The sequence below is a fragment of the Phragmites australis genome, chromosome 4 (genome assembly GCF_958298935.1).
Source record: "Phragmites australis chromosome 4, lpPhrAust1.1, whole genome shotgun sequence".
Lineage (NCBI taxonomy): Eukaryota > Viridiplantae > Streptophyta > Magnoliopsida > Poales > Poaceae > Phragmites > Phragmites australis.
The window spans coordinates 10,635,125-10,657,564 of record NC_084924.1 but is presented as its reverse complement, the minus strand read 5'-3'; the positions used below and the strand labels follow the sequence as shown (position 1 = coordinate 10,657,564).

Below are 22,440 nucleotides of genomic sequence, written 5' to 3'. Positions count from 1 at the left end.
TACCTTCGAAGGTATTGCTGATAGCTTCGCACGCAGCGACTGCCTTCGGTTCGAGCTCCCCAAGCGCGTTTAGAGCATCTTCGGAGACAGCCTTCGCCTCGCTCAGTTCGCCTTGCAGCTGTTGTGCCCTAGCACTCTCCGAGGCGCAAAGCGCCTGCAGGTCACATACTTGCGCCTCAGAAGATTGCAGGTTTTGGCGCAAGCATTTCACCTCCTCTTCAGCCACTTGCTTCTCCGAGCGAAGGGCGCTGAGTTCCTTCTCAAGCTGTTCCAAGCGTGACTCAGCTTCCCTCGCTCGGCGTGAGAACTCGCGTTTCTGGCCTTCCGCTTTCTCGGCGCGCTTCTGTAGCAAATCAATTTGCGCATGTGTGCTTCGAGCGCGGGCTTCATATTTCTCTGCTTGCTTGCGCTGAGCTCGTGATATAAGCAGAGCCTGGGATGTCGCACAGATATGAGCAATTACCATAAGGACAGCAATAATAATAGAACATGCTGGCATACCTTCGCAATTGCCACATCGGATGCATCGAGGAGCTCATTGACAGGCTTCTGGCCGAGCGAAATTTCAAGCTCGGGGAGGACAAAGGTACTAAAAATCTTCTTCGCGTCATTGACCTCCCCAGCGCTTGGTTCGAAGGAAGAAGCCTTGAACGCCTCGGGTGCTATGGCCTTCGCGTCAAGTAGCCCGTCGTGGCCCATCAACCCTTTTCCACCACGGTGGGGTGCGCTCAGGGTCGATGCCTCAGTTTCGGAAGAGGAACTCGAAGACAACGACGGCGAAGAATAGGCTACCACTTCAATATTATCAGCTCCTTCGACTTCGGTTTCCCGGGTGGTAGCCTCGAGGATTGTTCCCATCTCTGTCAACTCCTCATCGTCACTCAGAATTAGCGTTGGGAGGTCCACACGCGAACAAAACAATGACTTCGGAGGCTGGGTCTCCTGGGTGCCTTCGGGAGTTTCCCGCCTAGGCACATCACGCGACGCAGCTGAACCGTCCGGAGACATTTCCTCATGGCCAACATCAGAGGCAGCTTCGCGTGGCCTCTTCCGAAGGGCAAGTGCCTTCTTTTTCCGACCACCCTGTGGTGATCGCTCGGACTACTTCCTTTTCTTTACAGGACTAGCAGCAACCTCTTCGCTGACATCTGCTGCCAGAGATCCATCTCTGGCACCCTGCAGCACGGTGCAAGCCTTCGGTCTTTCACGGTAAGAAAGGCCTCAGTATTCCAAGGCTCGATTGATTCTTCGAACGAGGCCTTGTTCGGCGCATAACTGTGCTTCGCCCAGTGTAAACTTGCCGACAAGCATTACAGCTCTGCCCTCAACTTCGGACACCGACAAATCTGGAAAATATCAATACGCGTAAGCAAATGCGGCTGAAATTATAAATTAAATATGGATGTTTTACAGGTAATTGCATACCGTGAAGCCGTGCACGGGAGGGTGAGGTCGGCAAAGCCCCTCGGGCCCTTTTCCTCCAAATTCCGGGATACTCCAATCCCGGCTGAGGGGCCAAACCCTAGCAGCTATAAACTCCTCTTTCAGGTCGTGAGTAGATAGATATTTCACGCACCTGGCGAAGGCCTCGAGAGCTGTCTGTTGGGATGCTTTCAATTGCACGTCTGGCGCGCGGTTTCCCCTAACCTCCTCACATTTTGACACAAGAAACTCTTCGGCATCCACCTTGTGGTAGAAACACCACTGAGTCCAGTCGCTCGGCCATTTGTTCTTGTACACGACGACGGGCATAGTTAGTACAACCATAATGAGCCTCGCTCTGGACTCCACGAGTGAAGACCGGTTTGGGTTGGTGATGAAGGCGATGATCAGCAGCGAAGGCCCTCGTGGATGCCTTCGCTCCCTCTGACCGAGCGGCCCAGGCGAAAAGCCACATCCTTAATATCGCATTGGGCGTCAGCTAGTGGAGATGTACTTCGAATAACTTCAGCACTTTAATAACCATATCATCGCATGGTAGACAAAGACTCGCTCGAAAATAATGAACAAATACAACCGCTTCGTCGTCAGCGGGCTCCGGTGTCTCCTGCTCGCCGAGGAGCCGAACCTTCGAAACATCATTAATCAACCCCTCCTTCACGAGGCTGGCTAACACTTCATCATCCACTTGGGTTGCCCAATCCAGTACATCTTCGGGCGAGAAGACCGGGCCTTCGGTGCCATTCAGCTCAAAGGGGATGACTTAAACAGGAAATTACGCGAAAAGCTAAAAGGGGGGCTTCGTCCGAGGAAGGCTCAGAAGACTATAAGAGGCTTCGTACGAGAGCGACAGCTTCAACAAAGGTGCGGTAAAAACAAGTGACCGCGGTGTGATATTTATAGCATAGGGGGACGACGGTTAAGCGCATCGAAACTTGAATCGGCGAGGAAAATTACGCTTCGGTGTATGTCGAGAACATTAAATGCATATCAACGATACAGTTACCAAGTGACCACTTGGCCATGCTAAAAATAAATAAATAAATAAATAATAAAAAAAAACATTAAAATTTCAACGAAGTGCATCCGCCACATTAGACTTCGAGAGGCCGAAGGGGACGGCGTTGAGATGTATCTTGCAGACTACAGGTTCGGCCCATCGAAGATAAACCTTACCACTAGGGAGCTACTGTTGGGGATGATCTCCCCCCCCCCCCCTCTTTTCGGAGGGTAGCTCGAAGTCTACTGGAAAGATAGCATGCTTGTCATTGCAGTTTCGTTTCAGGGACTTCATCTGAAGGTGGCGAAGATTGCGAAGCTCCATAGGTCGAAGGGTGTAGGCGCGCCCACATCTGCGATTTCCCGTGCCAACGAAGACATAGGCGAGCCTTCGACCGAAGGTCGAAGCCCGTGCCTGCGGTCCTGAGTGATTGCGACGGCTGAATGTAGAAGCCGACCTTCGCACGGGGGCCAAAGGCCATCTGACGGACGACCGAATGGAGAAGACTTTGGCAGATCTTCAGAGACGAAGATCATTGCGGGATAGTGGGCCCATTTTGGTCGTTCAGGACAGAGTTGTGATTATGTAATTATGCTCACTTGTACCATAATGCCCCTGGATATTCCGAGAATGTAGCAGGTAAACGGGTAGGATTTGTAAACCACGTCTGGGGTGGTCGAGTACGGGCTATAAATAGGGCCATACTGTACCCGAGGAAAGAATCGAAAAATTGTTCCGACTCTAACACGTGTCACCCCGAGGACCCTTCGACATTCCTGTAACCGAAGGTCCATATTGTCAGGGATCTCGGTCCCAACACTAGGACACCAGCTAAAGTAAACAAGGCCTTTTTGCTCAGATGCAAGGACTTGTAAGGTTCTTGCGCTTTTTTTTTCTAGCTGTCGCTCGACCTCATCCGATCAGAAGAGCCCCGCCCAATGGAGAGAGGCAAGGGCATGCCGATCCCCGCACCCGGTTAGCGCTGACGGTGGCGCGGCAGCCGCCACGTCCAAGGAGAATGTGGCTGTGGTGGCGAACGCTGTCATAGAGATGGCCAGTCGCCTCATCGTCGACGCAGTCGACGACTACGTTGCTCCCATCAAGCTCAACACGGACGACAACATCTACAGCTGCAAGAATTGCCGCACCCACCTCGGCCTCGCCACCGACATAAACTCCAAGGTCGGTCATTCGTTTCTTGGGCCACTTCCCGATGACAAATTACTTGTCAAGTTCGGAGGATTTGATGAGATGAATGATTTTGGTGTTTCAGTTCATGCAGGACTTTTACTGTAGGAATGGGAAGGCTTATCTCCTTGATAAGGTGTAAGTGACATTTTGTTCATCCAAGCGCAAGGCAACTTGTTTCTGTGAGGTGACTTGGGGGTGGCGGCGCAACACCAAGAGGACCTGGCGTCGTCTCTGTGAGGTGAGCTGGGTGGGGGGGGGACATCGCCACCGTGCCCTGGCCCCTTCCACCGTGACTCCATGGGGCCACCACCGCCACTGATTGGCGCGAGGGGGGGGGGCAAGTGGCGTCCTCGTAGCCTAGTCTCCCCCTCTCTCCCTCCCTTCATTTCCTTCCTCTCCTCTTCTAGATCCCGATGGCGACGGCCGACGTGACTGACTTTTCTCCTGCTCGGCTTGTTTTTGTGATGGGGTGTTTGAATCTGTGTGCCTCTCTATATCCTCACGATGGCGCGCGTGGATGGTGGCTAGATCTGCGTTGGACGTTGGGATCTTCTTCGAGGCCATTGTCACCGAGTTCCAGGCAGGCTGCGTGTGGATGGCAAGATCCGGGCGGGATCGCCCATCGGGGTCCGGCTGCAGCTCGGACCTGTGGCTCGGTTGGCGCTGTCCCTCAGCCTTGTGCGCTCGCCTTCATGCGGGTTGTGGCCTATTTGTGCTCACCGGTGTTGGTGTGGTGGGACTATGCTACTCCCACCGTTGTGCGCGTAATCCAATTCTGCTACGGTGGGTGTCGACCTATTGCCTATGGCGGTGACCACCTACGTTGCGCCATCGACGGCGGCACCGTGCTGGTCTTGGCTTCTAGCGTTTGCGTTGCTTCTTCCCTTGTCTGACCTCCTCCTCTTCTGTAGGTTGGGCTCGTGGGGAGCTTCGTGGCACTAGGATGGTTGTAGGATGGCACGGTTGATAGGAGACAGAGTTGCTGCTACTTTGGTCATGGCCCTTGCGCGGGCTGGCCCTACGCAAGGGGCGGGAAGTGGGAGTTGTTAGCGAAAGCTTTGCCTGATCTTTGGCTGGCATCGATAACGGTGATGCCCTTGGGCGCTGTTCTCCTCGTAGGCATTGTCATGACGTCTCCCCATCCCCTTCCCTGATGACTCTGGGTGAAAACCCGGTTCGGGCAACCAGACGGGCGACGACGGCGACTTGACGTCACGTCCTCCTTGGAGGTGTCGCTCTAGAGGTCCATTTTTTGCACCACGGTGGCCGTCGGCTTAGTGGCTGCTTGGTCGGTTTTGGTAATGACATTGACTACACTTGGCTTCGGAGGATGCCCAGAAGTTTCTGCAAGGTTTGCCGCTTTTTTGTTGCAGCCATGCTGCATTCAAGTGTTCGACTGATGTGTGTTAGGATGAGTGTGATCATGGGGAGTCGAAGCTGCTACGTTGATGGAGCATGATGGAGCTTGACAACAATAACACAAGGTTGGGCTCTCCCTCACGGGGTCAGCGGGGATCGTGGGTGTGGACATGATGATAACAAGGCAGCAGTTGTGGTTTGTTTGTGTGAAAGTCAGAGCCACCGCGCTATGATGCGTGCTAGGAAACGATGACCTACGTCAGACGCCGTCGGTTGGTAGGGTTCTGTTCGTTGCTATGAGGGTCATTGTTGGGTTAGCTTTGATCCAATGCCATCTAGTTATTTGGGTTTGTTGCTAGTTTTCCCTCAAATAAACCATACAGTTGTGAAGTTTCCAGGTCAGATTTCCCTAATAAACTGGATCAACTCTCTCCTTCTTTAATCAAATCGGTAGAGCTCGGGCCACCCTTTCAAAAAAAATTGTTCATCCATCTTACCTAAGAGTATTTTCAACTGACTCCTTAAATCTTGCTCTCTATATCTTTATACAGAGAACATCTTCAAAAAATTCTATCTTTATTTCTCTACGCGCTCCAACCGACTCCCTAAATCTCGCTCCATAAATTTCACTCACCTATATTTTATTAGTATCTTATAAAGAAAAAATATTTACAATAGCTATATTTGTAATGACTATATTTTCAACTATTATATTTACAACGGCTATAAGTTCAAGAAACAAATTAAATGACAATTAGAGTAGAATTTAGACATTAAATCGTTGCTCCAAAAATTTCTCCTCCAGGGCCTTCACCTTGCGGTAATCTTTATCAGTTCCAAACAACCTAGTATATTTTTGAACAGCAACTCCTTCAACGATCGACGGTTACAATAATTAACATTCGTGAAACAATTCAGGAAAAAAAATGATCAGGAAACTCTTACCAGTCCATGTAGATGAAAGTCGATGAGTAATTCCCCAACTTGGTGTAGAGCACATGGTGATGGTAGTCATGAAATTCGGACCTGTAAATGCTGTACAGCACAAGGTTTGATTCAGAAGTATCTGGAGATGTATATACCGGGCAACTACTAAAGCTACAAGCTCTGAAGATTTATAGATGTGATTTTTTATGTTTGTCTGATTACTTCTTTCCTTCTTGGAACAAAAATATCTCCCCGGTAAAAACTTGCTCTGGGATAATAGAGCCAAAACAATCTAGAAATCTACAAGATACGTATCAAGAACCTACTGTAAAACCCAACTAAAGCAAGATTGAATATTTAACTGGAGAATGGATGTAAGACTAATCTCAGAGTTCTAGTGAGATTCAGACCAATAAGTTCAAGAAATAAATATCCCAAATAAATCTCAGATGGGAATGCATCAATAGAACCCACAAAATTAGGAACCACTACGTTGCTAACTCACTAGCTGAACCATTTAAATGGTCTAGTAATTATTAGAGAAGATAGAAAGAAACTAACCTTGCATCAAACTGGTCCTTCAAGAAACATCCTGCTGCAAATCCATTTCACCAAGCTTCATTGGTCGAAAGCTTGGATTTTCTTTTCCTACCACCGAAGGGGAAAAAGTGCTTGAGATAGATTATTGGCAGTGATCTTGGATTGAGATTGACACACCAGGGAGACCCACAGATCAAGAAGCCATAGCCAAAGGTTGGTGCTGTTTAGGGAAAGCTGGAAGATTCTAGTAATGGTGCTATGGAGTCTGTGGCCTCCTGGGTGCTTGAGCTCCAGCAGTACCTGTTTACAGCAGCAGGACTCTTCGGCGAGCTTGCAAAAGGCGAGGTGACCGCCAGATCGTAGGCGCGCGCGGGCGTAGTGTGGGCAGCAGCATGGGCAGGCACCGCGCGGCCGCGCGCAAGACCGTGTTTACCACGGCAAGCAACGGGAATATATGCCGCCACCTCCAGATCTGGCCCGATCGCGGGGCAGGGGGCAAAACACGGCACGAGCTATGAAAGGGGAAATGGCGCGAGGGAGATTTCACGGGAGAGGGGAGGTCGTCAGTTGTCGATGGCGACCGCTACTATCCTTCTCGTTGGATGTGACGAGCATGGGGAGGCGGTAGCCAGCCCCAATTTTTGCCGACCCAGATAGCTAGCCGGCTAGAGCTGATTTTTCCACCGAATCGGTATATTTGGTTACAGGGAGTCGGTTGGCCGCCGGTTGGAGATTGTCGATGTTTTGTGAATCGTGATCTAATAAATTTGTTAAATAATTGAGAATATTTTAAATAGATGAATCATAAAAGAAATATATAGTGGTTTTTAGATAGATTATGTCTCCCTAAGATAATAATCCAACGTTATATTTTTCTTATATAAAAATTAATATAGATTTATCTTATAAAAATTTTTAAGCCGATTAATTTTAGTTGTCCTAATTCACCCCCTTCCCCTCTTAGTATGTCACTGATCTCTTTCACCTAGGATACCCGGATATGATAACTATCTATTATTTATCATTAAGCCCTCCGTCAGTACGTAAAATGAGGCTTTAACAATTTAAATACATAGCCAGCAAAGATAAACTTTTTATCTAACCGTGTCATCGAGTACACTTGAATTTCCAATTAGGGTGAAGAATCTAACCGGATTTCCTGGGTTCTCAAATCACCTCCTCGGCTTTCCAAATGCCTCTAAGTTCTTAAGAGAGTGCTGGATTATTTGTCTCATCATAGTAGATTTTCTAGTCAGCCTGAAAAGTTTATCCCATCTTTGCCAAGTACAAGCGAGATAGAACTCGCCACTGTCTAGGCTCGGAAGTTGAACCGTGGTACTGGAAAGTTTACATAGTGGTGAAAAAGATTCTTTGTCATATATGTGAAAGGATCATCGTCCCATCCTTTCAACTGCTCCAATGCATTAGAAAACCCAACAGGTAAACAAGTGCACTGATGTTTGCCTTTTTGTCCACGTCGCTCAGCTGAAAAGACGTAGTCTTGATGACTGAGCGTCTCTTGGTCGTCCGTGACTCGAAAAGTAGCCATGCCCAAAATTAATGCTCGGGAGGTGAGGCGTCCTGATTCGTTGGTCTATATAAACCTTTGGGATCCTACTCCTCCTGATTTCACGCCTTATTCTCCCGACTACTCACCTTCTTCTCCCGAACACACACCCCTCACCCTACCATCGTCTCCCACCGAATCGATTCGGTGGTGGAGGTCATTGACGTCTCTTCTGATGAGGTAGGTGAGGAGAAAGTGGCGACACACGGTGTCCTCGTTAAAAATGGCAAGCCCCTGGCATCTCTAGTTCAAAACGAGGTGGACTGGGACCTCGTGGAGGTGGAAATTGAGGAAGAAGAAGCAATGGACCAGGCGGAGAAAAGGGGGGCATTCGACAGTGTCTCCGTTAAAGATGGCAAGACACCTGCTGCTTTATCCTCTTCATCCTCGTTTTATTCCTGTGAAGACGATCGGAGAGAGTAGCCAAGGCGGTGACCCTATGGCGGTTGGGAGCCAATACCTAACCCAAATCGTCGTCGTAGAGCAGCAACCCCGACGATGGTGGTGGGGAGTCAATGCTTCTCCCAAATCTTCATCGTCAGAGATGTCGGTGATCTTGGGTTGCGACACTGGCGAGTTCAACCGGGAGCTGGGGCACCACTGACCCTAAACTCTCATTGGGCAGGAGAGTTAGGGAAGTCTCTCATTCCTCTTCGCCGGGTAGTTCTTTTAGGACTTTTCATAATCATCTCTCCCTTATCTATAAAAGAGCTCAAAAGATCTTGTAAAATAGAATAATCCTATTTCTACTAGAATACTTGTGTATGACTGTGAACCTTCTTTTGAATACAAGAAAGTTTTAACAAGTGTCTGACACTTCTTTTGGATAGTTTTGAGGTTTGAAAATTTTCTTGTCGCGATGACCTCAGGTTCGACTACAAGCGGAAAATGTCTGACTTTTCGAGTACTTGGGAGCCTGATAAGGTTCTCTGTAGTTCCTAAAAGAAAATATATTCCCTTCTCATTAGGAAAAGATATGCTTGACAAATTTTGTACTTCTAGTATACATGAAGCCTCCGACTGACTATTAAGGAAGGATTCCTGGACGAGCAGTCCAAAAAGCAAGTGCGCACATGGGTATAGGTTTCTGAACTGCGGCTTATCTCAGTTTTTTGAAGATATTCATTCGAGAATAGGCAAAAGGATGCATATTAATAATATGATAATGAATGTACGCATATAATAATATGATAATGAATATTACAAAATACATTCTAAGTACTTACATATAGAACTAACAAAGCTGGTCAATATTTCAAGTATTTTTAAGGACCTGACCATCCTCCATAACTAACCTATACGACCATGGTTGGTTACATTCAGCCACCCTATAAGGATATTTCCACTTCGGAGATAGCTTGTTGTTGTTCTTCTAGCTCTGTACGAGTTGCAAAACCAGATCTCTGGGTTCAAAGGATCTTTTGCAAATGTTCTAGTCATGGTAGCGTCAGAGAGCTTACTGGTACCGCACTGATCTGATCAACACTTGTGTCCTTTTTCCTCGAGAACATTAAGGTTATCCTGTCATCTTGGGATTTCATCCTTATCATTGTACAATTCAACACAGGAAGATTTTATTTTTAAATCACAGGACAACATTGCTTCGGTCCCATAGACTAGGAAGAAATGCGTTTCACCCGTCGCCTAGCTAGACGTCATTTTAAGTGCATATAATACGTTAGGAAACTCAGAGCCCAAGCTTTAATGTAGGCGGATAAGCAGTTGAAGATGTGGTTTTGATTCCTTAAAGTATTAGGCCGTTCGTCACCTTGACATATCCATTAGTTTGTGTATGTGCCACAAATGCAAAACAAACTGTAGTGCCGAGTTCTTTGTAGTAATCAATGAACGTCACGTTGAAGAACTGAGTGCCGTTATCGCTAATGAATCTCCTCAGGACACTGAATCTTGTCATGACGCTTTTCATGATGAATTTCTTGACGGTCATCGAAGTAATTTTTCTAACTGGTTCAGCTTCAATCCATTTAGTGAAGGCATCGATTGTGATGAATAGGAACTTGAAGCCCCCGGGCACTACCAGGAAGGGCCCTAGAATGTACAACCCATAAGCTGCGAATGGCCATGAATGGTCTGATGTACTCTTCTGCTGTAAAATTGATAGCTTGTGAACTTTTTTACTAACTCCCTCGCATCATGCAGGGTTTGGAAGGAAGCCGAATGTCTAAAATCCTTGTCTAAAAGCCTTCCTGACCAGGGTTCAGAAGTAAGCGTGAGCTTCACACACCCCTCCATGGATCTCTTTGAGTAGTTCCCTACCCTGCTTCTAAGAGATGCATTTCATGAGTACTCTATGAGTGCCTTTTAGATAAAGGACGCCGTCCACCAAGGTATACATCTTGGATCAACATAAAATTTACTCGATTATTACATCATCTTCAGGCATAACTCGATCTTGAAGGTACTTGAGAATTGCGGTCATCCATGAAACTTCATTTTCGAGTTGAGCCATGAGGTCCCCCACGACTCCTTTTGGGGCGTCAATCCCTAGCGAGCCCCTGATCTGGTTATAGGTCTCGTAGACCATCACTTCCTCGACTGCGTCCTCTGATAATTTTGCAGACAACTTTGAGAGTTTCTCTATGAAAATCCCGTGTTGTTCTAGAGATCATGAGGATGTCATGCGGGCAAGACTATTGGTGAGGCAGTTATCCTTCCTTGGGATATACTTGATCTCAAGTCTGACGAATTTCTTCTCCATCTTCCTCACCTCCACGAGGTAGTCCTTCACGGTCTTATCCGAGGTTTGATACTCCTTGATAACTTTCTTCACCATAAACTATGAATTCCCTTTCACAAGTAGGCGGCGAATGCCTCAAAAGAAGAAGCTACTCGGAGTGCAGCGAGCAGATCCTCATACTCGATTACGTTATTTGTGGTCGAAAATTGATCTGCAAAGCGTATTGCAGGTTTTTTCCTGTTGGAGATATTAGTATGATCCCAACCCTCATTCCTTGAAGTGTGAGTGATCCATCGAATAATAAAGTCCATATATCTGATAAGTTACCGCGATCATCCTAGGGTTGATCTAGTTATGTCCATTCGACCACGAAGTCAGCGAGTGCTTGCGACTTGATTGTTATTCGAGGTACAAATGAACGTTGAATTCTCCGAGTTCAACTAACCATTTGGCGATTCGGCCGATTGTACATTTGTTGTGCAGGATCTCGCTCAGTGGAAATATTGATGGTATGGTGATCTTGTGAGCCTGGAAGTAATGTTGTAACTTACAAAAGGCCATCAGTACTGCATATAATAGCTTATGTACTTGCGGATAGCATTCTTTAGGACTGTGGAGCACTTCACTGATGTAGTACATCGGTCGCTGGTTTTTCTCTTATTTGTCTTGCACTTCTCTTTCCACCACCAATACCTCACTTATAGCATGTGGTCTGGCCATGATGTATAAGAGAAAATCTTCATTAGGGTTGGGAGCGACTAGCATGGAGGAGGGGGGGAGAAAGGTACCCATTAAAATTGGTGAATGCCTCATCTGCTTCTTTTGACTATTCACACTTGTCATGTTGTCTTAACAACTTGAAGAAGGGAAGTTTTCGATCTCCGAACCAGGAAATAAACTGACTAAGGGTTGACATGCATTCAGTTAGCCACTAAACTTCTCGTACTGACTTAGGGGATTGCATCTCTTTAGTAGCATTGATCTTCTAGGTATTGACTTCTATTCGGTAAGACTAGATATCAGAGTAATTTCCCCGTGTTAACTCCAAATGTGCACTTCTCTGGGTTCAGCATGACTCGATTATTGCACAGGTTGTTGCACGTTTCACGTAGGTCGGATATGAGATATTCCTTCTTTTTGGTTTTAACGACGGGATCATCAACATAGGCTTCTACGTTCTGGTCGATCTGATCATAGAGTATTATTTGCATTCCTCGTTAGTATGTGGCATCAACATTATTCAATCCGAAGGGCATTTTAGCATAGCAATAAACCCCAAACGGAGTAATAAAGGAGGTCTTCTCCTCATCCTCTGGATGCATGCTAATTTGGTGATAACTATAATAGGCATCGAGAAGGCTTAGATAGTCGCAGCCTGAGGTGGAGTCAACTATATAATCTATTCGTGGTAGAGGAAAAGCGTCCATAGGGCATGTTCTATTGAGATCCGTGAAATCGACACACATTTGCCATTTGTTGTATGATTCTTTGACCACAACAAGGTTTACAAGCCACTCGGGGTGATCCACCTCTTGAATAAAACCTGCCTTGGTGAGGCTTTCAATTTCCTCTTTATTGGCTTCTTTCTGATTCGATGTGAACCGTTGTACTTTCTGTTTGATTGAATTTGCATCGGGTCGGATAGCTATTTTACGTTCAATCACCTCCATGGGGATATCGGGCATGTCTGACTGTTGCCAAGCGAACACGTCGGTGTTTGCTCAGAAGAAGGTGATGAGCGCGAGTTCCTTTTTGGGATCCAAGTCGAATCCAATCCGAATGGTCTTCGATGGCTCTGTTGGGTCTAAATATACTGCTTTGACTTCACTGTGAGACTTCATGATGACCTTAGACCTCAACTTTTTTGTCTCCTTATCGGGTTGATGTTGCGTGGCCATGTCTAGACTCTATTTGTCACAGCGTAGGCCTGCTTTCGTGCAGCCCCAAATGGTGATAACTCCCTCGAATCCTGATATCTTCACACACTGATAAGCATAATGCGTTGTTGCTATGAATTTGGCAAGAGTAGGTTATCTTAAGATGGCATTGTATGTCGTCTCAAAATCAACCACGTCGAACAGAATTTTCTCTGTCTGAAAGTTGTCCTGCTTTAAAAAGGTATCTGGTAGTGATATCTGGCTGACAGGAGTAGCCAAAGATCTTGGTACAATACCGTGAAAAGCTTGAGTGACCGCTTGATAGCAGATCGAGAGATCTACATTCCTTCGAGTGCGTTAGCGAAGTGGATGTTCAAGGAACTCCTTCCATCGATAAGGACTCGAGTAACTTTGCAATTATTTATCGTGGGATCGACTCTATCGGGAAGCGGTCTGGTCGTACAAAGTTGTCAGGGCAATCTTCTTGGTCGAAAGATATTTCAGTGTCTAACCAATTAATGGCATGATGACCCTTGGGGATGGTAGCTAAGACTTCTCGAACCACCATCTTGTACTACCGTTTGGACTCATAGGATGCGGAACCACTGAACATGTGGTCGATTGTCCTCTCGCCTGGCTAAAAAGATATTGAATTCGAGTCATCCTCGATGCTGCCGGAGATGGAATCCCTACTCCTGGCAGCGACATGGGTCTTCTTTCCTTTGGCAGCCTTTTCGACCTCCGCCTTGACTAACTTTTTCCAGAGGCAGCACTCATAGATGATGTGGTTGTCGGTTTCATGGAAATAGCACCAAGGTTTTTCATCTTGTTCACCGGAGCCTGGTGAAAAGATTTGGCCCTGGGAAGGATCGAAGCTAGTCGGGATGAACATCGGGTGAATCTACAAAAACTTTGTCAGATTTAGCTTTCTTGCCCTTACCTCCCTTGGTGTTCTTCTTGCGCTTGCTTTGGACCTTGTTGTCATCGAGCCTTAGTTGAGGACATTTGATGCCCTAAGTCTTCTCCTTGAAGTAGAGAAGCGCATTCTTGACCCTAGCAGACTTATCGACGATCTGCGTGAGCTCTTTAACCGTTTTGGGCTTCTTTCTAGCGATATCTTCAACATAACGCTAGCTCTTAACCCCTTGAGTGAACACCTAGATGACATCGTAATAGCTAATCTTGAGGATGGTATTCCTGGTATTGCTGAAGCGGCATACAAACTCGCGCAAGGTTTCATTTCCCATCTACTCGCAACAGTGGAGATCTTTTTCATGCTGGGGTGAACGTACATACCCTAGAAATTAGCTCGGAACACGTCGCAAAGCTGCTCCCACAAGTAGATTGTCCCTGGAGATAGATTAGTCAACCACGTCCTGGCTGCCCCTTCAAGGGAGGTAGGGAGGTCCTTTGCCATTACCTTCTCATTCTCACCAGCCGCCTGGATGGTCATGGTATATATATGAAGAAACTCAATGGGATTTGTATTTTTATTGTATTTCTCGATCATCCCAGGGCAAAACATTGTTGGTCAACTGACATTCTGTAGATCTGGAGAAAAGGTCAAACATCCTATAATGGCACCTTTCTGTAGATCTGGAGAAAAGGTCATCGAGTCTTTATCACGGCATTCGAAGATCGGTCCTGATTTGATCGATGTCGGAACGTTCTCCGACTAGATTGATGAGGGGTGGATGAAGCCTCTTTAGAGGCTCCTAAGCGTCTTCGCTAGTCGCTGATGACCTCACGCAAGTCATTGATCAGATGACCTCTGACTAGCAAGGTTCAGTGGTGATTGTTCACCCGATTGCCATCTCGGGAAGCCTTCTTCTAGGGGTTATGCCTCTCCGAGTCCAATACGTCTTGTGACGGGGGATTACCTGGTCTACCCCAATTAGCATTATTTTCAGCTAGGGCCAGATGAGAGTTCGTGGTCTAGAGAATGATCGTTAACACACAATTCATTTCACACATATCTGAATGTATGAGTTCTAGAGGTGCCAAATTTCTCTCCTCGGTTGCCTTATATGGCTTACGATGTTGTTTTGATTGCACACAACTATAGCACTTAGAATATTTGACCATGAAAAAATTTGGAATTAAACTCGTGCTGGAAAGTCGAGTCATATAACCAAAATTCAAATGACATAACGACGAATACCAAACACTAGCATCATCATTAATATTTCCACAAATATGGTTCACAGACTTATTACTAAAATCAGAAGGGAAAAACGGAACAAGCCTCCGCACTCGTAGCCTTTACTAATAAATTGTCTATGCTTTGACACTACTACTTTATTGGACTCGAACACCACTTTAAACCCATCTCTATAGAGAAGGAAGCCGCTAACTAGATTCTTGTTCATTGTAGAGACATGCTGCACGTTTCTCAGCTGCATAATCTTTCCTGAAGTAAACTTTAGATCTACCGTGCCAACACCATGAATAGAAAGATGCGACCCATTTCCCATTATGACAGAAGAATCATAGGCGACCTGATAAGAAGAGAATATTGAGATATTAGCACACATATAAACATTGGCCCCTGTATCAATCCACCAATTAGTATACTGAAAATAATGAAGGTATATTTTCATACCCTACACATCCATTTTCAGCTTCACCGATGGTCACCACATTAGCAGTCTTTGAGTTCTGCTTTTGTGGAGCCTTTCTTCCCTTATAGTCTGAACAATCCTTAGCGAAATGTCCAATCTCACAGAACACAAAGCAAGACAGTTTTTTTTGTTCATCTTCTTCTTCTTGAAGGTGGTAGTTTTGTTGGCTTATTATCTTTTCCTTTGTTCTTGTTATGGAATGGCTTTTGCACCATATTAGCGCTAGTCTGTCCTCGCCTCCTTTTAAACTCACATTCTTAGCCCGAGCTTTCTCCTCAAAATCAAGAGATAGAAGGGTACATTCTTTTATTTTAGATAGAAGAAATATTTCTTCTATCTAAAATAAAAGAATTTTGCTGATTTATTTATTAATTCTCAACAATAATCTCTTGTCTCTTGTTCTTTAGAACAGTGGCAAAGTTTCTCCACGAAGGAGTTAACTTTACAACGATGCTTCCAGCCATGAACTTGTCGGGTGCATTGATCTTAGGAGTTTGAGTTCCTTCATGACGCATTGAACCTCATGAGCCTACTCGACTACAGAGCGATTTTTAACCATCTTATAGTCATGATCTACAGTTCACTTTCTGCATCTGATGCACCAAATTTAGCATTTAGTGTATCCCATAGCTCCTTCGCGCTTTGTATGTGCATATACACATCGCAAAGACGGTCACCAAGAACGCTAATAATGCATTCTACAAAGAGTGTATTGGCATCTGTGAATGCCTTTTCCTACTCAGCAGTAAGAATTCATTCCGGCTTGCCATTAGCCACCCAGTAGACATTCATAGCAGTCAGCCACAAAGTGACTTTGACTTGCCATCTCTTAAAGTGTACACCAGAAAACTTGCCTAGCCTCTGTGCATCAACAAATCCAGCCATTGATAAACCTAAGTGCCTACAATAAGATTTTTGGATTGTTGAAATATAAGACACTTTTAGGTTTAATTCAATCCATAAATAATTCATGAGTAAAAACTGATAAACTGATATGATCATATCATCAAAGCATAAACTAGATATGTGTACGAAAGTACTACATATGACTTGAGCTAATATACTTAAAATTAGAAACCGCGGGAAATAAAGTACGAGTAACATGATTTTTATGTATTGATCCTGTGTTGTGGAGGTTGCTGAAGATGCTGGTTGCACCGTGTTGATGGTACGATTGATCCCGCTGACGACGCGTCGGATTTGTTGACGATGATAGCGGACGGCGCCCAAGGGACCATGAAGACGACCTATTGTGAAGAACTTGAGCAGTCGTGCGGAGCACTTTTCAAAAACCTTATTCGTCCTCTCTCGATGCAAGATCTCAAGAGTGGGGGTTTCAGAGACCTGCTCTCCCAGTTGCCGGTGCATACTGATACAGGGATGGAGTAGACTACAACGGCAGCACAACATAATGGTAAAGAGATAAAACCCTAACCCTTATATAGACCAACGTAATAAGTGTGTTCCTAATTTTAGGGCTACTCTCAATTAGCAATCTATATTATTTGTATATCTAATAAGACGAGATCCTTTCATATATATAGGGAGAAAAATCCTCCCGCCTCTACTTCTATTAGTGATATAGTATTAATAGAGGGTGGATCTTAATATGTGTCATTTTTTCATAATATATGCCTTTAAGATTTATTAGGAGTTATTTCATAAATCAGTCCAATAATTCTATCAAGTACGGTGGTTAGATAGATATGTATAAGGCTATTTGCTATATGATACCCAATAAGCAAATATCGAGGTCCTAATTATCTCTAAGATAAATGAAGGTGAAGAATTTAAGTGACAAGAATAGTACTTTCAGCATTGTTTCCTTCTTCTATTTACTTTTCCTATTATTCTCTTCTTTTTAAGGACCAATGATTTTCATGGGGAGAGCTTCGGATGATCCAGTAGTTGTTTGTTGTGGTTTATGATTCGAAGCGTTCATCCTAGATTATGTTCTGTACTTTTGCTGCATGACTAAAAATTGATGTCTATTTCAATCCCTAACACAATGATCCATAATGTCGGACCGCGAGTATTTTAGAGTCTGTTTGTTTCAAGTTGTTTCTGACTTCTATTTTTATAGAAAGTTTAAAAGTCATAAACTTAAATAAACGGGTTTGTTGAAAAATAGTTTTTGGAGAAGGCAGAAGCTTGTTTCTGAGTAAATGAATTAGAAGTTGAGAGTAGCTTTTCTGAGAAGTAGTGTACTGAGAAGTTAAAATATTATTGTAAAATCCAACAGCTAAATTCCCTCTCTGACGACTTCGATGAACTATGAACTTATAATTATGGAATCGACTCGATCATCAGATTATAAGTTCGTTCCATACCTTCAAAAGCAATTTTTAAAAAAAACTAAAACCATAACTTTAAAAAAAATCAGAAACAAAAACCCATACAAACACACCCTTAGTCACCTTTCCTTAATAGCGTAATTATTTTTGAACTGGTTGCCGTTTGCGGTTTAATTATGCTATCATAGTCAAACGCCATGAATTGAAACCTCGCAGGTGCAAATTTTAAGGGGGAAAAAGTATAACAGTAGCCCACTTTTTGTGGAGATGAGTATTCTGACAGCTATTTCTAAGGTGCAGTTTTCTCGAGATGAGTACTCTGTCAGCCAGCAGATGTATCACTAACTCATGTCTATTATGTCCAGTATCAATGTGACTTCTGGAGTAAAAGAAGATCGCATGATAATCACAGGGATGCATATTATTTCTGATATCTTCTGTATTCGCTGCACGCACTGTTGGATGGAAATGTGTAAGATCTGTAACGGTTATTTTGTAGCCTACTGTGTTGTTCCTAGCAACCATCCCCAAAGAGTTCTATCGTAGGTGAGAATCTCTTTGTTTCTTTTAATATTTTAATAGTTTTTTTCACAATTCTTGTTACGAAGATCAATAGTTTTCTGAGACGAGATTCTCTCTCATTTTACTTCACGATTTTTTTAAAAGAAAACTATTAAAAATGAGAGAAAATAAAGACAACAAGAACGGAGAAGAGAATTAAAAAAATAAAATAAAAAGAATATGATTATGAATGATCTTACGATGCCTCTTCTGTAGGAGGCTGCACATGACTATATGAGAACTTGAGAAGAACCAGAGGTAGAAGAAGGAAAATACATTCTGGAGAGGTGATGGTCACAGCATTTTGTCATTGCCTTTTTGCTTTGGTCATATATTATTCGTTTTTATTTATCGTTCTCGTTCAAACAAATCCAATTGGGGGCATAGAGTTGAGCCACTTATTTGCAACTTTTTTGTATTCACTGGAATAATCTTTCAAGCCAAGCAGGCATATGTTGTCACGGCCTGATGGAAGCCACTACTCGGTTACAAATGATGCTCATATTGTTGGAAGCGACGCGAATGATGAATGAAGCACAATTCTACTGCCTCGAACTTGTTGGTTTTCAGTTACCTGGGGATTGATCTGGGTGCCCTGCTAGATGCCTACGATTTTGAATTATTTGCTTAGAGGCAAATGCTAACAATTGACATATGAAATCTGACTAAACTGCCCGAATCACCAGCAAATTGGTGCTATTAGATTTGAAAAAAACAGTTTTATTCGCTATGCAAGTCTAGTAAAATAAAGTGTATTTTCGTTATACAATTCTAATGACTAAAATCCGAGATCTATGTATATGTTGGATAAACCCAACGGGTTGTTTGCATATAAATGGGGGAAACTTATTTATTTTTCAAGATACTGCAAGACTTTTGCTGTGTTATGCTTAAGGGTGCTGTGCCTTCGGCCCTTCACCCTTCAGACTTCATGAATTACTTGCCCATGTTGATTAATAAGAACTTCTGTTTTTATGAACACTGAAGCAAACCAAAAAAGATATCCAGAAAGTATTGCAGGACTCAATCAGTAAGACATTTTAAAAATGTATTCATCGGCTAGCTTAACGGAACTGTACATGAATAACGTGCAATAGGGAAGAAGAGGACATCAGCAGGCCTGCACTTTGGATCCACAGACCGGCCCAGCCCAATGCGCTTGCGCCGGTTCAGAATCAGACACGACATGCCGTGACATCGCCATCAGAGAGAATCATCACCATGTCCTTGCCAAAGCGAACTGACCGGACATGTCGACGCCATCTAGGCGAAGCTACGCTGCAACCACGTGGAATTTTGGAGTATTCGCCTATTCGTCAGTGTTCCTCGAGTATGTTCTCTGATCTCTATATGAGACTCGTAGGACACCTGCAAGTCAGGATCTTGCCTGGATTGGCAAGGACATCTATGTAGGGTTCTACAAAGTTCATGATTAAAGCAGCCGGGAAAAAAGAATGATAGGACAAGAACATGGTAGGGCCTCTAGATTTACTGCGATCCGAATAGCAGTATTGTTTGTGCCCTTACAAATGGTCTGAATAGCAGTACGTACCTATGTCTTATTGTTTATCAAGGCTTCGTTTTGAGCTAGCCATTATCGCTGTCATATTTGATGAAGCATTGTCTTGTTTATTTGTTCTAACCAAAGGCCAAACATTATTGACACATGTCAATAATTGGTAAAGTCGATGGGGGCAAATACTTGTATAATATAGAAAATTTTGGTTCTCAATTGTATGTATCGCAGGAGATATGAGATTTTATATAGGTTTGGATCTTCTTTAAAATAATAGTCTTTCTTTTTGTCTTTATTAATCTTAGAAAAGACAATTACAATGGAAATATGTCTAGATCTTATCCTAATAATCTTGATGAGTTCTTTCATTTTCTAAATCCTAAAGTCTTTGTCGGATGAATCTCGTACTTGTATGACTCTGTTATGGATCTTAATAGGTTGCCACTGCTCCTATCTAACTAGACTTTCTCTGTATTACTTATCGACTTATTGCTGGGAATTCGATTGCTTTGATTGGCTCTGATCTATCTCGAGAACTTCTTGACGTAGCCCCTCCCCATCCTTATATAGTTGGGGCAAATGAGTCGTAACATACTTGGAAACTCCAAATAAAAGTTTACATATTGTAGTATTTCCAGATATCTAGAAGATTCCTTCCTAATCTAGGGATAGTTTTCATATAGGACAAGTTGAATTAACTGATATATCAGCACATGGCTTATTATCACATGACAGTTATAAAACCTACCGTATCGGGTTAAGGATATGTGTGTGATAGATACCCATTCTTAAGATATACCATATTTTTATTAAATATATAATTATTTATTATTTATTTCTCTCCAACTAGCCTCCAACTCTGCTCACAAGAGGGTAATTGTATTATATGTAGCCGAGAATTTGACCGTACTAGAATTCACCTAGTCGGGAATAGTCTTTGATTAAAAATGTTCTTCCTAGTCAAAAATTATCTCCAACTGAATAGAATATTTCCTAATCGAGAAGTTCCTCCGACTAAATAGAGCTTTACTTGTAGAGGCCTCCCTAGTCGGGAAATTACTACTGACCACATAAGCCCAAATTTCATCTTTTTTCCATCCTCAAGGAATATTGCATTAAATGTGCACAACTTCTTAGGGAAGTTGAAACAACAATGACGTCTGAAAAGGTGTTTCCAAATTTGAACCACCACAGACATCGTTAACTTGGAGTGGTAGCATCCGCAACTATCATGGAATAGTCATCAAACCTCCTTCCCCTATAAATAGGAAATTATCTGGATGTTATCTCCATCCCGCTCTCACATTTCTCAAACTCTTTACCTTCAAACAATGAACTTTTCTCCTTCAACCTCGAGACACCAAATTCCCCAATGACGACCTCTAGTAGTTTGTACATGACATTGGAGATGATTGATTCGTGCATCCAGAAGCTGGGGAAGGATAAAATGATCGCTTCCAAAAGTCTGATCCCCTAGAGACTAACAGGGGGTTCAGACGTCTCGGGATAACGTCGTAAGGGCCGAGGCGTTCCGTCTGCTGCGCTACTGTGGCAGGGGAACAAGACAGGGCGGGCACGCCAGGCCGCTCTGCGGCTGCCCAATGGGCCCTCTCCACGGCACCCATTGCCAGTGCATTTATGGTGACGGACGACCGGGCGTAGGACGCATTTTTCACCCCCGGTCACTTCGCCCAAAGGAAATGATGACGCCCTTTCCATTTATGGTATCTCGGAACTCGTGCCCCCCTCCCGTTCGGGGCACGCTACTGCCGGCGGGTATTTAAAGCAGCCGGCGGCACAAAAGAAAGCAAGTGTGGGAAAAAAGACAGGCCTGAGAAGATGAAACAATTGCTCATAAGCAGAGAAGAGTAGATCAAGAGCTCCCAAAGCCGGTGGCTACACAGAGACCGAAGAACAAGGAGCCTCAGGCTCTAAGATAGACAAATATCCTTGTAACCAGCAACATCCTTGAGGGACATTCTCAAGGCATTTATAGTATCCATACAGGAGTAGGGTGTTAAGCCCCCGTGCGGCCCGAACCTGTCTAAACCGCTGGTGCATTTACTCCGTTCCGCATTAGATCACTCCACCCCACCGGCCATCGCATTCATACCCATTTATTTCTCCGGCGAACATATTCAGGATCATCCCCCCGGCCGAATCTCTAAAAAGGGGTCCCCCAGGATCCCTGCGACAGGAGTTCACCCTCCGACAAACTCCCTTTAGCCCTGGAAACTTTATGCATTGGTATGTGAAATGAGTACCAGCCATGAACTTGGCTAGAGTCAGCCAGCTGAGAATGGCATTATTTTCCATCTTGAAATCTGCCATGTTGAACATAATCTTCTTTGTTCAGATGTTCTCGGGTATCCTGAAAGTAATCGGGAATGAGGCTTGGCCAATAGGTTTGCCCAAAGAGCCTGGAATTATACCATTAAAAGCATGCTTTGATGGCTTGATGTTTATTCTAGGTACCTACATTTCATCCAAAGTACTAAGAAACTAAATATTTAAAGAACTTCCACCATCAACAAGAACTCAATTTATCTTGTAGTTGTTGATGCTAGTCTAGACCACGATCAAATAATGACTAGGGTTATTGGTCGAGTCAGGACAGTCGTTCTGATCAAACTGGATTGGGACGTATGACCACTTGATACACTTGTATTATCGCTTTGACTCATAGGTGGAAGATCCCTCAAACATATGATTGATGGTATGATCACTATTCTGGAACAACATATATTCATGTTCCTCATCTTCGTCACATTGTTGGGGTTTAGAATCAGAAGGTCTATTTGAGGGCTTCATCTCAAATTCTTCTCCATATGTTTAAGCATGACATGATA

The 22,440-nt window shown here is 44.1% G+C and overlaps 1 pseudogene; it reads left to right on the top strand.

Annotated features, from left to right (window-relative positions):
- Nucleotides 1–3,490: 3,490 nt before the first annotated feature.
- Nucleotides 3,491–18,608, top strand: LOC133914588 (protein yippee-like; annotated as a pseudogene).
- The last annotated feature ends 3,832 nt before the right edge of the window (nt 18,609–22,440 follow it).